The following is a 14,823-nucleotide window of genomic DNA, read 5'->3' as shown; positions in this document are numbered from 1 at the left end:
ATATTTGCAAATTGAATATTCATAGAAGACATATTTCATAAAACATAAATATTTGCAAGTTGAATATTTGCAAAAGACATATTTGATAAAGGACTAGTATCCAAAATATAAAAATAACTCTTGAAACACAGTAAGAAGTGATTGGAAGCGGTGGCTCATGCCTGTAATCCCAGCACTCTGGGAGGCCGAGGCGGGTGGACCATGGGGTTAGGAGATTGAGACCATCATGGCTAACACGGTGAAACCCTGTTTCTACTAAAAATACAAAAAAACTAGGTGAGCGTGGTGGCACACGCCTGTAGTCCCAGCTACTCATGAGGCTGAGGCAGGAGAATCGCTTGAACCTGGGAGGTGAAGGTTGCAGTGAGCTGAGATTGTGCTACTGCACTCCAGCGTGGGTGACAGCAAGATTCTGCCACAAACAAGCAAACAAATAAAAAAACACAGTAAGAAAACAATCCATTTTTAAAAAATGGGCCAAAGACCTTAACAGATACTTCACCAAAGATGATCTACAGATAGCATATAAGCACATGAAAAGATGTTCCATATCATATATCATCAGGGAAATGCAAATTAAAATGAGATACCACTACATACCTATTAGAAGGGCCAAATTCCAAAACAATGACAACCCCAAATATTAGCGAGAACAAGGAGAAACAGGAACTCTTATTCGTTGCTGGTCGGAATGCAAAATAATGATCCAGCCACTTTGCAAGATAGTTTGGCAGCTTTTTTTTTTGTTTTTTGTTTTAATTTAATTTCCCACAATTACTTTTTCAGCTTCTTGCCAAACTAAACATACTCTTACTAAGTCTAGTAATTACACCTCTTGGTATTTGCACAAAAGAGCCAAAAACTTATATACATACAAAACCTGCTATAAACACAGATGTTTGTCTGGGCATGGTGGCTCACACTTGTAATCCTAGCACTTTGGGAGACTGAGGTGGGTGGATTACCTGAGGTCAGGAGTTTGAGACCAGCCTGGCCAACATGGCAAAATCCCATCTCTATTACAAATACAAAAATTAGCCTGGTGTGGTGGCACGCACCTGTAAACCCAGCTACTCAGGAGGCTGAGGCAGGAGAATTGCTTAAACTCGGGAGGCAGAGGTTGCAGTGAGCCAGGATCATGCCACTGCATTCCAGCCTGGGCAGCAGAGTGAGACTCCATCTAAAAAAATAGAGTAAAATAAATAAAAAATAAACACAGATATTTATGGCAGCTTTATTCATAACTGCCTAAACTTGGAAGCAATCAGGATATCCTTAAGTGAATAAATAAACAAACTGGGGAGGTGGGGTGGGGGGGAAGAAAGAACTTTAAATAAAAAATAAAAAGATAAAAAAGAAAGAAAAAAAAAAAGCAAACTGTGATACCTCCAGACAATAGAACATTATTCAGTGCTAATACAAAATGAGCCATTAAAAAGAAGAACTTTAAATGCATACTACTAAGTCAAAGAAGCCAATCAGAAAAGGTTACATACTACATTATTTCAACTACATAGCATTCTGAAAAAGGTAAAACTATGCAGGCAGTAAAAAGATCAGTGGTTTCCAGGAGTTAGGGAGGAGAGAGGGATGAATAGTCAGAAATTTGAGACCAACCTGGCCAACGTGGTGAAACCCGACAGGGTTTCTACTAAAAATACAAAAATTAGTTAGGTGTGGTAGCACACACCTGGATCTCAGCTACTCAGGAGGCTGAGGCGTGAGAATCGCTTGAACCCGGAAGGCAGAGGTTGCAGAGCTGCAATGCACCACTGCACTCCAGCCTGGACGACAGTTCAATACCTCTCATTAAGACAGATGCAAAATCCTCAACAAAATAGCAAATCAAATCCAACAATGTATAAAAAGAATTATCCACCATGATCAAGTGGGATTTATCCCAGGTATGCAAATCTGGTTCAACTTAAAAATCAATTGATAAATCAAGCTAAAGAAGAAAAATCATATCATCACATCCATAAACACAGAAAAAGCATTTGATGACATATTAAAATGGGGTTTCACTATGTTGCCAAGTCTGGTCTTGAACTCCTGGGCTCAAGCAATCCACCTGACTTGGCCAACCAAAGTGCTGAGATTACAGGCGTGAGCCACTAAGGCCAGCCTAATTAACTCTGTAGTGTTTCCAATGCTTTAACTTTCTTTCTCTGGATTAAGGAAACCCAGATTTTAAAAATTAGGCCTATTTTCAACCTTAATTAATAAAATTCATGAAAATTTTTTGAAGCTTTGTAGGAGAGCCCACATTGAGGATTGTCAGCTCATTCAATGTGCTCATATTTAGATGGATGTTATTCCTACTCCTCTTTGGCATTTGCTTTTATTTTAATTCTCTTCCTACTTGTGAAAAATGTCCATTTGCTATAAGAATACATGGATTCTAGATGAACAGGACATTCCCACCTTAATTCAAATCCCACTCTTACTTGGTTTCTGATAGAGCGGAATAGATTTGCCTCTTCAGGAAATAACCAAATTTAGCACTCCATTTATAAGTCTGGTCATGGATATCTCCGGTGGTTTTTCCTACCCTTTGTCACTGGGATTCTCCAAAGTGGCTTTGCTGCAAACATGTTTCTTCACAGAATGAGTAATTAAGTCAAGTCCTCTGAGTAATTATTTTTCTTGGTTGAGACAAGGATTAGATGCTGCCAGCATTGTTCTTCTCTGCTTGCAGGTGGTTGTGCAATCATTCCATTTCTGAGTAATCTCAGATGCATTTTAGAACACTCTGAAGTCCCTTGAAACATTGATGAAAGCAAGGAAAAGCATAAGTGAAGGCATTTTAAATGGGTGAATATTTATAGTTGTTAAGGAATGGTTGAATGAAAGCGAAACTGCTTTCATCTACATTTTTAAAGAGGAGTGTTTATTATTATTGGATGTTTGTATTCCTAAAAACACCTTTTATTTATTTATTTCTTCTTGAGAGAGAGGGTCTTGCTATGTTGCCTAGGCTAGGCTTGAACTTCTGGGCTCAAGTGATCCTCTCCCCTTAGCCTCCCACACCTGGCATACTCTTTGGAATAATGTACATTTTATCTAGGTAATTATTGCCTGAGACAATGTATCATAAACAATATAATTTTATAATGAATCAGAATTTAAGCTCATGGTATATAATACATCTGATCATTTTGATGAAAAATTGACATAAATTATACACAGTTTTTTTTTTAAGGATTTTAAAATTACAATTTAATGCATTTTGGAAAAGCAAATGTAAAATGACTTGGGCTTATAAAACCAGAATTTATAGCTGCACATGGTGGCTCATGCCTGTAATCCCAGCACTTAGGGAGGTTAAGACAGGTGGATTGCTTGAGCCCAGGAGTTCAAGACCAGCCTGGGCAACATGACAAATCCCCATCTCTATTAGAAAATGAAAAAAAAAAAATAGTACCACATGCAGGTTGTGTGCCTCTAGTCCCAGCTATTCAGGAGGCTGAGGTGTGTTGTCAGGCCCAAGGGCTCCTTCCATCTTTGTCAAGGGCTAACCTTGTCTCCTTTCATACAGCATATGCAGACAGTTTTAATCAAAATTTATTTCCAAATGTTTTGGACTTTCAGAAGTCCTACAATTATATCAACAGTGTGTCACTTTTTTTTTTTTGGCCATATCTCTTTTACAGCCTCCAATGAAACAAAATTCATAGAGCATGCGTTATGTATTTGCTGTCTTTTGGCTAATTTTGAGAATTTGTCTTCCAGCTCCAATATGAAATGCCTCTGTGAGCCTAAGGGATGTAGGAATTCAAATGAAATGATGAATACATTTTCTTTATTTTAGGATTTTTAAGGCCACTTCAGCAACTTTAAAATGTAAAGTTTAGATTTAACATTTTTTCACTCCCTTCTCCTTTCCTAAGTGAAAATTTATTTTACATTTATATTCGATTTGTTTCTCTTATTTGTTGTTAGTGACAGAGAGAAGATTGTTGTCCCCTTTGTTCCTTCTCTGTGTGCCTCACATCCCTGCTAGCAGCCACGCGGTTAGGGACATTTCCTCACCTGCCGCAGCTCTTCCCGCATGGTCCCTGCTGTGGGGCATGTGCCGACAGCAGGCCTGACTCTCTTCGCTTGGTGATCTAACCCCAAGCTCTTTCACTTGTTCCGTATACAGCGGAACCCTGGAGGGGATGCTAGATATGGTTGGGTCCTCACACGTTTATTATTATTGTTAGTTAATAATATGCCAAAATACCTCTGTTGAGGGCTTGTTATATTCTAGGCCCTGTGCAAAACAAATACTCTTTCATTCTTTATCTCGTTGAATCCTCACAACAATCCTAAGAGGTAGGTGTGAGTATTACCACCAGCAGGGTAACCTATGGAAGGTCACATAGCATGTAAGTGGCAGAGCCTGGAGTTGAACCAGCAGCTTTCTCTAGAACCTGAGCTTCACTGATATCATCGCTTAACTGTAACAGTCACATCTTCTGCGCTTGTTGGACTTTTCTGTTATCTTTCTTTCTTTCTTTCTTTCTTTCTTTTTCTGAGGCAGAGTCTTGCTCTGTCGCCCAGGATGGAGTACAGTGGAGCAATCTGGGCTCATTGCAACCTCCCCCTCCTGGGTTCAAACGATTCTCCTGCCTCAGCCTCCTGAGTAACTGGGAGTACAGGCGCGCTGCCACCACACCCAGCTGATTTTTCTATTTTTAGTAGAGACAGGGGTTTCACCAAGTTGGCCAGTCTGGTCTGGAACTCCTGACCTCAAGTGATCTGCCCGTCTTTGCCTCCCAAAGTGCTGGGATCACAGGTGTGAGCCACCGTGCCTTGCCCTTTTCTGTTATTTTTCTGTATTCATTGAGTCTACTGGAACTTTCCTGCCTTCTCCATCATGATCAAGGAAATCAGCTGTGGGGTTTTTGGGCCTCATGTGGGCCTAGGAAGGGGAGCAGTGTGCCCTGAGACCAGGGTGTCCTTCTCTCTGAGCAGTGATGTTCATCCAGGATTTTTATCCTGTTTCTGCTGGGGGAGATGTTATTGGTTCCATTCAAGTCAGTGACTTATCCATCAATAAGACACATTATCTGCCAGTGTGCTAGGCTCTGGGTGTACAGTGCCGAGTAAGAGTGGTGCAGTTCCTGCCCTAAAGGAGCTCATGGTCTAGAGAAGAGAGATACTGAACTGGTGTGGCTGTTTCTGCAGCAGTGTGGTAAACGTTCCTCAGAAACCTCCTGTTCTGCAAAACTGCAGCTAAAACTCTCAGGGCTTATGGGAAAAACGGAGTTAATAGCAGAACACTAGAGTCCCATGGCTGGGTTGGAAGGCAGTAGGCGCTTGTTTTTATTTTCATAAGATACAGTCAAGGGCTTCTGCTCCCAGTGCTGAGGGCTTTTCTGCTGAAGGCTGTCATTTTATTCCCACTGTTCTGGCTCTCCCTGCCAAAGAAAACCCACCTCTGCCCGGATACAGCCTCTGTGGTATATGCACTTTCATTTACCACTTGTATATGAGCGATTCTCCTTTCAGAAACGAGTGTTGTCAGAACCTTCTGAGGTGAGTGGTGTGATGCATGCTTTGCGGGAGTGTTAGGGATGAATAACAGGGTTAGGCATTAACGTAGTGGCTGCACATGCACTTGGGCTTGATTCTATCTGATGTGTGTTTAGGTCATTTGTTGAATCTTCATGACTCATCAAACCAATACCCATGCAGAATGTTGTTGATTTTTATGCTTGTACGTGGATATGTACTGTCGCCCCTTGTTAAATATTGACTGGCCACTGGGGAGCATATTATTTAAATTCGAATCACCTCTACTGTTTTTCTTTTATATTTTACCTGAAATGTGAAAGAATAGAGATGGTTTTGCCATGTTTCCCAGGCTGGTCTCAAACTCCTGTGCTCAAGTGACCCACTCGTCTTCGTCTCCCAAAGTGCTGGAATTACAGGACTGAGCCACTGCACCCAGCCTATTTTTCTTTAAAAATTCTCTGAGCCTCTTCTTTTGGTGTAATGACCCAGGGAACTGCACAGGCCAGCCTCAGAGCAGAGATCAGGTTTTCCCAGTGTACTCCTGCTCAAGCACTGAGCATCCCACATCCCTAGAAACCCCTAAGTCCTTGGCAAACTAGGATGGCTGGACACCCTAAGAAGCAGCCCTGTGGCAGTGCAGTTCTCAGGACAACCTGGGCCAGGTGATATCCTGAACGCATTGTGTAAAAATATACTCCTCTTTGCATAGGAGACAAGGTAGGGATACGATGAACATCAGGGCAGGAGGACTGGCTGTCTGCTTCAGCTAGAGAAATGACAGAGTTCATGGCCAGGTCCCCAGTAAAGCTGCTGGAGGGCCCAGCTCTAGGCAGGTGTGTGACTGGCCTGAGCAGGTTCAAGAGGTTCAGGGACAGACTTAGATGAAGGAGTAGAAGAGATCATACTGCTGAAAAACAACTGTTGGCAATCTGGCAACTTGGTCATCTGGTGCACTGGCTGACTTCTATGTTTGTTAGCAGCAAAGACAGCTGGAGAGGTATTTAAGCTGAGATGAGAAGGATGAGAGAAGCTGCAGGCTGTAGTATCAGAAGGTGTTTTTTTGTGGGCCCATTTAGAGGCACTTCCTGTGTCCCAGCAAGCTCCCTATGCTTGCACACCTTTTCCCTCCCTTCCTTGCTCCCTCCCTCCCTCCTTCCTTCCTCCCGCTCACTCTTTCTTCCACTCTCTGTCAATCCCTTCCTTCCTTCTAAAATGTCCGCAGTGTACCCTCTTCCCTTTTCTGCTCTCCTCCCCCCACTCCTCCCCACTTCTTTTCATCCTTGGCCTCCTCACATCGCTGGGTTCCTCCCAACCTGGTGGTCTCAGGGCAGCTGGCTTCATAACATGGTGTTGCCTTCCTCCACAGTGAGCACTGCAAGAGCAGGTGTTCCAAGACGGGAATAGATGTGCCGGTCCCTTCAGACCAGGCCTGGAAAGTGGCACAGCCTCACTTCTGTTGCATAATGTTGGTCAAAGCCGTCTCACAGCCTACCCAGATTCAAGGGGAGGGGATGCAGTCCTGCCCTGCAATGGCAGGAACATTAAAGAGTTTGCAGCCATCTCTAGTCTTCCACGTCTCATAACCCTGATGCTTTCAAAGGGTGGAACTTTCCTCTTTTCATGACTGTTTCTCAAATAATTGCTTTAGGGGAAAAACTCTAGTGCTTAGTCATGTCATATATTCCCCTCTACTGAGAATGAGCAAAAGCTTGAGGATACATTATTGGGTCCCTAGACTGACTGAGTAAGCACAGGAAACTGGGTCACTTGTGTCCTCTACAGCACCCCAGGGATCTCTAGCCTTCAAATGAATGCTGAAGGCCCCGTTTGGCAACAGGCATTGAATGCTTTCCAAGCTGAGTACTAAACATGCATTTATAGTTAGAAAAAAAAAAAGTTATACCAAAATGGAATAGTGGAGAAGAGTGACCTCTGCTCTCAAGTATCTGGTTACAGCTCTGAGATGTTTTTAATGGGCTCAGGAAAACATTCACCTGTCAGCTTTGTTCAGCAAATCAGAAGCTGCCACAGTATTCAAAAGGATTACCTATATATTTTATGCTGGGTTTGATTTGTTGTGGGCATCTAAGAGCTAGAGAAATGTGGACAGACATGTCAGGAGAGCAGCAGTTTATGACCGCTTCTGCTCCATGTGCTCTGTGGGGTGTCCGTGATGCCCGCACCTCTCTGCTTCATAATGCAAAGAAAAGGTGCCAGGAGCTGGAAGACCACAACTAGTTTTTGCTTTGCGCTTAGTACTTGATTTATATGGATTCGTTTAATTTTCTACTCTTTTTGCTATTTAAAGCATTTTAACAGCATGAGTGAACTTTCAGTGGAAGCCTGCTTTATATATTTTGGCAAAGACTGTGATGCCAAAGGCATTATTTTTCTTGTAAATTTAGGAAATTGCAACGTGGGATCGTGTCTTCATTGTTAATGAATGGTAGGGTTGGCAAACTGTGGTACAGGCTGATGCTCTTGTGTAAAAGTTTGACACAGATGTCCAACTGATTTTGGCCAAATAGGTTTATATTTTCTGTCATTCTTTCCTTTTCTTTCATTCTTTTGATGAATTTGCTTACTGACTTCCTTATTTATTCCTGCATGTCTCTTTTTTGGTCTTACACTTACGTCGTCTCCATAGCTACAATTTAGCATCCCTCCTCCCAAATGGCAAACTATATCCACTTTCATTTTAAAATCCTGTCTTTTCATGATTTCCTTGATTTGCTTAGTTGATTATCTATTGTGAACAGCAACCTGATCTTGCCAGTTCTCCCTTCCCCTACCTAAAATAGCTATGGCTACCTTAAAAGCAATGTCAGCCACCACAGTGGCTCATGCCTATAATCCCAGCACTTTGGGAGGTCGAAGTAGGAGAATCGCTTCAGCCCAGGAGTTCTAGATCAACCTGGGCAACATAGCAAGACCCCATCTCTACAAAAAAAAAAAAAGAAAGAAAAAATTATTTGAGTGTGGTGGTGCACACCTGTAGTCTCAGCTACCTTAGAGGCCAAGGCAGGAGGATCGCTTGAGCCCAGGAGTGCAAGGCAGTAGCAAGCTATGATCATGCCACTGCACTCTAGCCTGGGTGATAGAGTGGGACTCTGTCTCTAAAAAAACGTATTTTTTAAAAAGCACTGTCAGTAGTATGGTGGGGTATTGGACTCCTGCAATAATGGCAGCATGCCTATGCACAGTGGGTGCTTTGTTATTTTGTGTGATGAATGCCTCTGAGTCTCAGGAGATGGGGACTGGTCCATTTTGGTGACTTTGCCATCCTTTCTATTCTTTCCATTCTCTCTGGGCTCTTCCCCCTCCTGACCTTAGATTCTCCTTCCTTACTTTTATCTAATTTTTCTGAATTTTCTCCACACTTCTGGTCATGAATTGTAGGGTCAGCTCTTTTTCCTTGCCCAAGAGTCTATAACAGCAATTCAATTTGAAGAAATAAAGGCAGTTTTAAAAAGAAGATACAGGCATAAGTAGAAAGAAACTTCTGTTCACTGCTGTTAGAATCCAAGTAAGTGAGGTGACTTGGGATGAAAGCAAAAGTCTGAATCATTTAGCAGGAGGAATGGAAAGAGTTCAAAACCTTATTGATTCAGGGATTATGAATTCAGAAAAACAAATATATATATTCTAAATTAATTAATTAATTAACTAATTAATTTTAGAGTTGGGGGCCTTGCTCTGTTGCCCACTGGGGTGCAGTGGCATGATCATGGCTCACTGCGATCTTGAACTGGGCTCAAGCTATCCTCCCACCTCAGTGTTCCTGAGTAGCTGGACTATTGGCACGTGCCACTACACCGGACTCAAATTCAGAAATATTGCTAATTAGTTGGCTCTCTCTTTATAGTCTTCAACAAAGGGTTTATTGTGCAAATGAATACCATTAAGTGGTATAGCCTCGTAGTCATTCTTTCTCTTTTTGTGTCCTGAGTGAATCCTTTCAGTTTGCTAATTCTTTCTTTATGTTTAGTCTAGAGTTTAGCCTTTCATTTGAGTTCAATCATTTCTTTTTCATTTCTAGTATTTATTCTTCTTCCTTAATTTGTTAATATTATTTTTTATTGTGGTAAAATATACATGATATAATTTCTTTTTTGAGATGGGTTCTTGCTCTGTCACCAAGCTAGAGTGCAGTGGAGCGATCTCAGCTTACTGCAGCCTTAGCCTCCTGAGTTTAAAGGATTCTCATGCCTCAGTCTCCCAAGCAGCTGGGACTACAGGTGCCCCACCATGCCTGGCTAATTTTTGTCTTTTTTAGTAGAGATGGAGTTTCACCATGTTGGCCAAGCTGGTCTTGAACTCCTGACCTCAGGGGATCCGCCCTCCTTGGCCTCCCAAAGTGCTTCACTGCATCTGGCCTTTATTTTAATTTTTTTATGAGACAGGGTCTCCCTCTGTCACCCATGGTGGAGTGGAATGTTGCCATCTCAGCTCACTGCAACTTCTGCCTCCCAGGTTCAAGTGATTCACTTGCCTCAGCCTCTTGAGTAGCTGGGATTACAGGCATGCACCACATACCCAGCTAATTTTTGTATTTTTAGTAGAGATAGGGTTTCTCCATGTTGCCGAGGCTGGTCTTGAACTCTGACCTCAAGTGATTTTCCTGTTTCAGCCTCCCAAAGTGCTGGGATTACAGGGGTAAGCTACCATGTCCGGCCCCATTTAACCATTTTAAAGTGTAGAAACCATTTTAAAGTGTACATTTACAACACTGTACAATCATCAGCACCATCTAGTTCCAAATATTTTCATTACCCCAAAAGGAAACACCATACTCATTAAGCAGTCACTCCTCCTTCTCTCCTGCCCTTGCCCCTGGCAACCACTAATCTGCTTTCAGTCTCTATGGATTTGCCTATTCTGGATATTTCATATAAATGGAATTATACTGTGTGGCCTTCTGTGTCTAGCTTCTTTCACTTACATAATGTGTTCAAGGTTCATTCATGTATAGCACGTATCAGTACCTCATTCCTTTTTTATAAATAATTTCCATTAGATGAATATACCACATTTTGCTGTTGATGGACAGTTGGGTTGTTTTCACCCCCTGGCTATTGTTAGTAGTGCTCCTGTGAACATTTGTGTAAAAGTTTTTGTTTAAACACCTGTTTCCAATTCTTTTGGGTATATATTCAGAAGTGAATTTGCTGGATCACATGGTGTAACCTAGGGAGGAGGTTCCACAGTAGCTGAACATTTTACATGCCTGCCAGCAATGCATGAGGGTTCCAATTGTCTGCATCCTTGTCAACACTTATTATTTTCCACTGTTTAAAAAATTAATTAATTAAATAATTAATTTTTTATTATAGCCCTCTTCAGTGGGTTTGGAGTGGTACATCATTGTGGTTTTTAGCTTATGTTTTCCTAATGACTAATGATACTGAGCATCTGAGCATCTTTTATTGTGGTTGTTGGCCATTTGTATATCTCCTTTGGAGAAATGTCTACTCAAGCCCTTATTTTAAAATTGACTTGTCTTTTTGTTGTTGAGTTATATTGTCCTAAAATGAAGAAGCTGAAGCAAAATTAATAGAAGTAGAGAGATTATTTGGGCCGACCTGGAGGATTGCAACCCAGGAACATAGATTCAGGTTGCTATGAATGAATATACACTCTGATTAGCAGCAGTAACAAGTGGATTTTCTTTCTTTCTTTTTTTTTTTTTTGAGATAGAGTTTCACTCTTGTTGCCCAGGCTGGAGTGCAATGGTGCCATCTCGACTCACCGCAACCTCCGCCTCCTGGGTTCAAACGATTCTCCTGCCTCAGCCTCCAGAGTAGCTGGGATTACAGGCATGTAATCCCACCACACCTGGCTAATTTTGTATTTCTAGTAGAGACAGGGTTTCTTTATGTTGATCAGGCTGGTCTCAAACTCCCGACCTCAGGTGACCCACCCTCCTCGGCCTCCCAAAATGCTGGGATTACAGGTGTGAGCCACTGCTCCTGGCCACAAGTGGATTTTCAAAAAGAAACTAAGAGGCAGCTTCTAAATTATTTACCAAGAATTTACATTAAAACAACATAAGCTATTGATTGACTATACATTGTTTTTTGTATCACAGATTCTAGTAACATAAAGATAATGGTGAGGCAGTTATCAGCAACAAAATGCCCTTAAACAATTGACCTGGATATGGGGATGAGGTGGTGGGGTTAGAGGGTGAGGCTAAAGTGGCATGACTGAAGGTTTCTCTGGGCTTGATAAACTTTGCACACTTCACAGAGTTCAGACTGCTCTGAGCCATCTATCAGTTGTAGGAGTAATTTATATATTCTGGATAATAGACCTTTATCAGATTTGTGATTTGCAGACTTTTTCCTCTTACTCTATGGGTTATCTTTCCACTTTCTTGATAGTGTTCTTCAATGCTTGAAATTTTCTAATTTTAATGAAATCCAGTTTATCTCTTTTTTATTCATTTTGTGCTTATGTTTTTGGTGTTATGTCTAAGCAACCCTTGACAAATTTGAATGTCTTGAAAATTAACTCTATGTTTTCTTCTCAATGTTTAATAGTGTTGACTCTTACATTAAGGTCTCTGATCTATTTTAAGTTAATTTTCTTATATGATGTAAGATAAGGGTCTAGCTTCATTCTTTTACAAGTTGATATCCAGTTGTCCCATTACCATTTGTTGCAAAGACTGTTCTTTCACCCATTGAGTAGTCTTTGCACCTTTGTTAAAAATCAAGTGACCATATATGTGAGGGTTTACTTCTGGGCTCTCAGTTCTATTTCATTGTTCTATGTCTCTGTCCTTACACAGTACCATACTGTTTTGATTACTGTAACTTTGTAGTAAGTTTTGAAATTGGGAGATGTGAGTCTTCTAACTTTATTTTTCTAATTAATATTTGACTAGGTAGTATGATCAGGTAGTTCAAATATCAAAATGATATGAAAAGGTCTAAATTGGAAAGGTTTGCTCTCATTCTTATTTCTGTCCAGCCTGTTTCTCTTGCTCTCTAGAGGTAATCACTTTTATTCATTTTTTCTATCCATCTATCCATTTGCAAATGTGAGCAAATATGAATTTTTAAAAATATTTCCCTTTCTATACAAAAGGTAGGATGTGATATACTGTTTTATATCTTGGCTTCAAAAAAAATTCACAGTTTTTCCTAGAGATTCTTTTCATAGCAGTTCATAGAGACTTCTTTCTTTTTTTTTTTTCTTTTATTCTGAACAAATTAAATCTCTCTTTTTTAAACTGCTATATACTGTTCTATGGCAGAACCATAGCCTGGCTTATTTAATAGATCTTGTATTGTTGGACTCCTGGGTTATTTCTAACTTTTGTCTTTTAAAAACAACAGTGACATGATGAATACATTTGTACATATGCCGCTTCATATGCAGTTGGGAGAACCTGTTGGATAAATTCTCAGAAATGGGATAGATGGTGCCAGTTGGCCTTTTGTAGGCACTGCACTCTTCTGCAGTGTGAGACTGCCATATTTCTGCTAGCTCTGTTGGCAGAGTGTATTTTGAACTTCTAGAATTTCACCCATCTGATAGATGGCCCATTATAGTTTTAATGTATAGAGTGTGGTTGGACATTGGACATTTTTTCAGATGTTTGAATGACTTGTGTTTCCTTTTCTCTTAACTGTTTATGTGTTTTGTCCTTTTTTTTTTTTTTTTTTCTTTTTGAGACAGGGTCTGGCTCTCTGTCACCCAGGCTGGATTATAGTGGCATCATGATCATGGCTTACTGCAGCCTAGACCTCTCAGACTGAAGCAATCCTCCCACCTCAGCCTCCTGAGTAGCTGGAAACACAGGCATGCACTATCAGGCCCAGCTAATTCTGAGTAGCTGGGATTACAGGCACCTACCACCACGCCCAGCTAATTTTTGTATTTTTAGTGGAGATGGGATTTTACCATGTTGGCCAGGCTGGTCTGAAGCTCTTGACCTCAGGTATTCTGCCTGCCTCAGCCTCTCAAAGTGCTGGGATCATAGGCGTGAGCCACTGTGCCTGGCTGTTTTTATATTTTATAGAGATAGGGTCTCACTATGTTAGCCAGGCTGGTCTCAAGTTTCTTGGCTCAAGCCATCTTTCTACCTTAGCCTCCTGAAGTGCTGGGATTACAGGCATGAGCCACCTCCTCTGGCCTGTTCATTTGTCAGGTTCTTTATTTCTGTCAGTGTTTTATACATGCTGTGAGTTGCAGATATCTTTCTCTATTTTGTCATTTGCCCTTTGACCTTGCTTAAGGAACTGTTTGCTGGGTAGATAATTTTGATCCTTAAGCAGTAGATTGTCAGTTTTTTGTAATGTCTGCTAGTTTTTGAATCAAGTTTCACGTGATTCATGTGACATTTTCTACTCCAAAGTCACAAAGAAATTTGGCTATTTTTCCCTCTCCTGCTTTTATGCTTTCATTTTTTACTTTGAAATCTTTTATCTATTTGTAGTTTATCCCATATACATATAAAGCATGGATTGAACACTTTATATTCAGGTATTTACTAAATGGCTTCCCAAAACCATTTATTTAAAAAAATCGCTTTAGCTTTACTAATTTGAGTTTCTGGCTTTATCTTCTATTAAATTACTATATTTATTTATGAACTTTTAAATTTTATTTTTTATTATTTTTAATTTTTAAAAACTTTCATTCACTGAAAAAATTTTGTTTCTATCCTTTTTATCTGTCTGTCTTGTCTGTTTATATGCTAAAGACACAGTGTTTTAGCTATTGAGGATTTTTACTGTGCTTTCCTACTAGGTAAGGTCAGTTTCTCCCACATTGTTCTTTAGAGTTTTTCCTAGCTCTTCTTAAATGTTTATTTTTTTATATGAATTTTTAAATCAGCTTATGTACTTTGAGAAAGTAATCATGTTATTTTTACCTGGAGTGTGTTAAATTCATGAATTCGTCCATCCTCTGGGTCTGTGTTAGACACATTATGTTTGGCTGCCTGTTTACATATCCCCACTTGGGTATCTAAGAGACCTCCAAACTCAATATGTCTAACCCTGACCTCTTAATTTCACTTCCTGACCCCAAACCATGCCACTGTGGGCTTACCCATATCAGTTGGTGGCGATGCCAGCCTTCTAGTGGCTTAGGCAAAAAAACCTCTCAACGAACCAACTAAGATGCTAGATGGAATATGTTTCTTTAATTCTTACATATTTTATTCATTTTATTTTTATTTCTAAAAATTTTTCTACAGCTTTCTTAGGCTGACTTTTTTTTTTTTTTTTCGAGATAGGGTCTCATTCTGTCACCAGTGCTGGAGTACAGTGGCATGGTTATAGCTCACTGCAGCCGTGAGCTCCTGGG

The 14,823-nt window shown here is 40.5% G+C and overlaps 1 protein-coding gene and 1 non-coding gene across 2 annotated transcripts in view; one reads left to right on the top strand and one right to left on the bottom strand.

Annotated features, from left to right (window-relative positions):
- The window catches only part of DTD1 (D-aminoacyl-tRNA deacylase 1), a 158,009-nt gene that overhangs the window by 10,721 nt on the left and 132,465 nt on the right, over positions 1-14,823 (top strand). The window lies entirely within an intron of this gene.
- Positions 3,413-3,541, bottom strand: LOC135276456 (U6atac minor spliceosomal RNA). Its single transcript, XR_010344015.1, has one exon. It is a non-coding gene; the product is annotated as a U6atac minor spliceosomal RNA (small nuclear RNA).

This window comes from Aotus nancymaae, unplaced genomic scaffold (assembly GCF_030222135.1).
Source record: "Aotus nancymaae isolate 86718 unplaced genomic scaffold, 86718_ANA_hifiasm-v0.15.2.pri h1tg000001l, whole genome shotgun sequence".
NCBI classification, from domain to species: domain Eukaryota; kingdom Metazoa; phylum Chordata; class Mammalia; order Primates; family Aotidae; genus Aotus; species Aotus nancymaae.
This window is presented reverse-complemented; position numbering and strand designations above follow the sequence as displayed.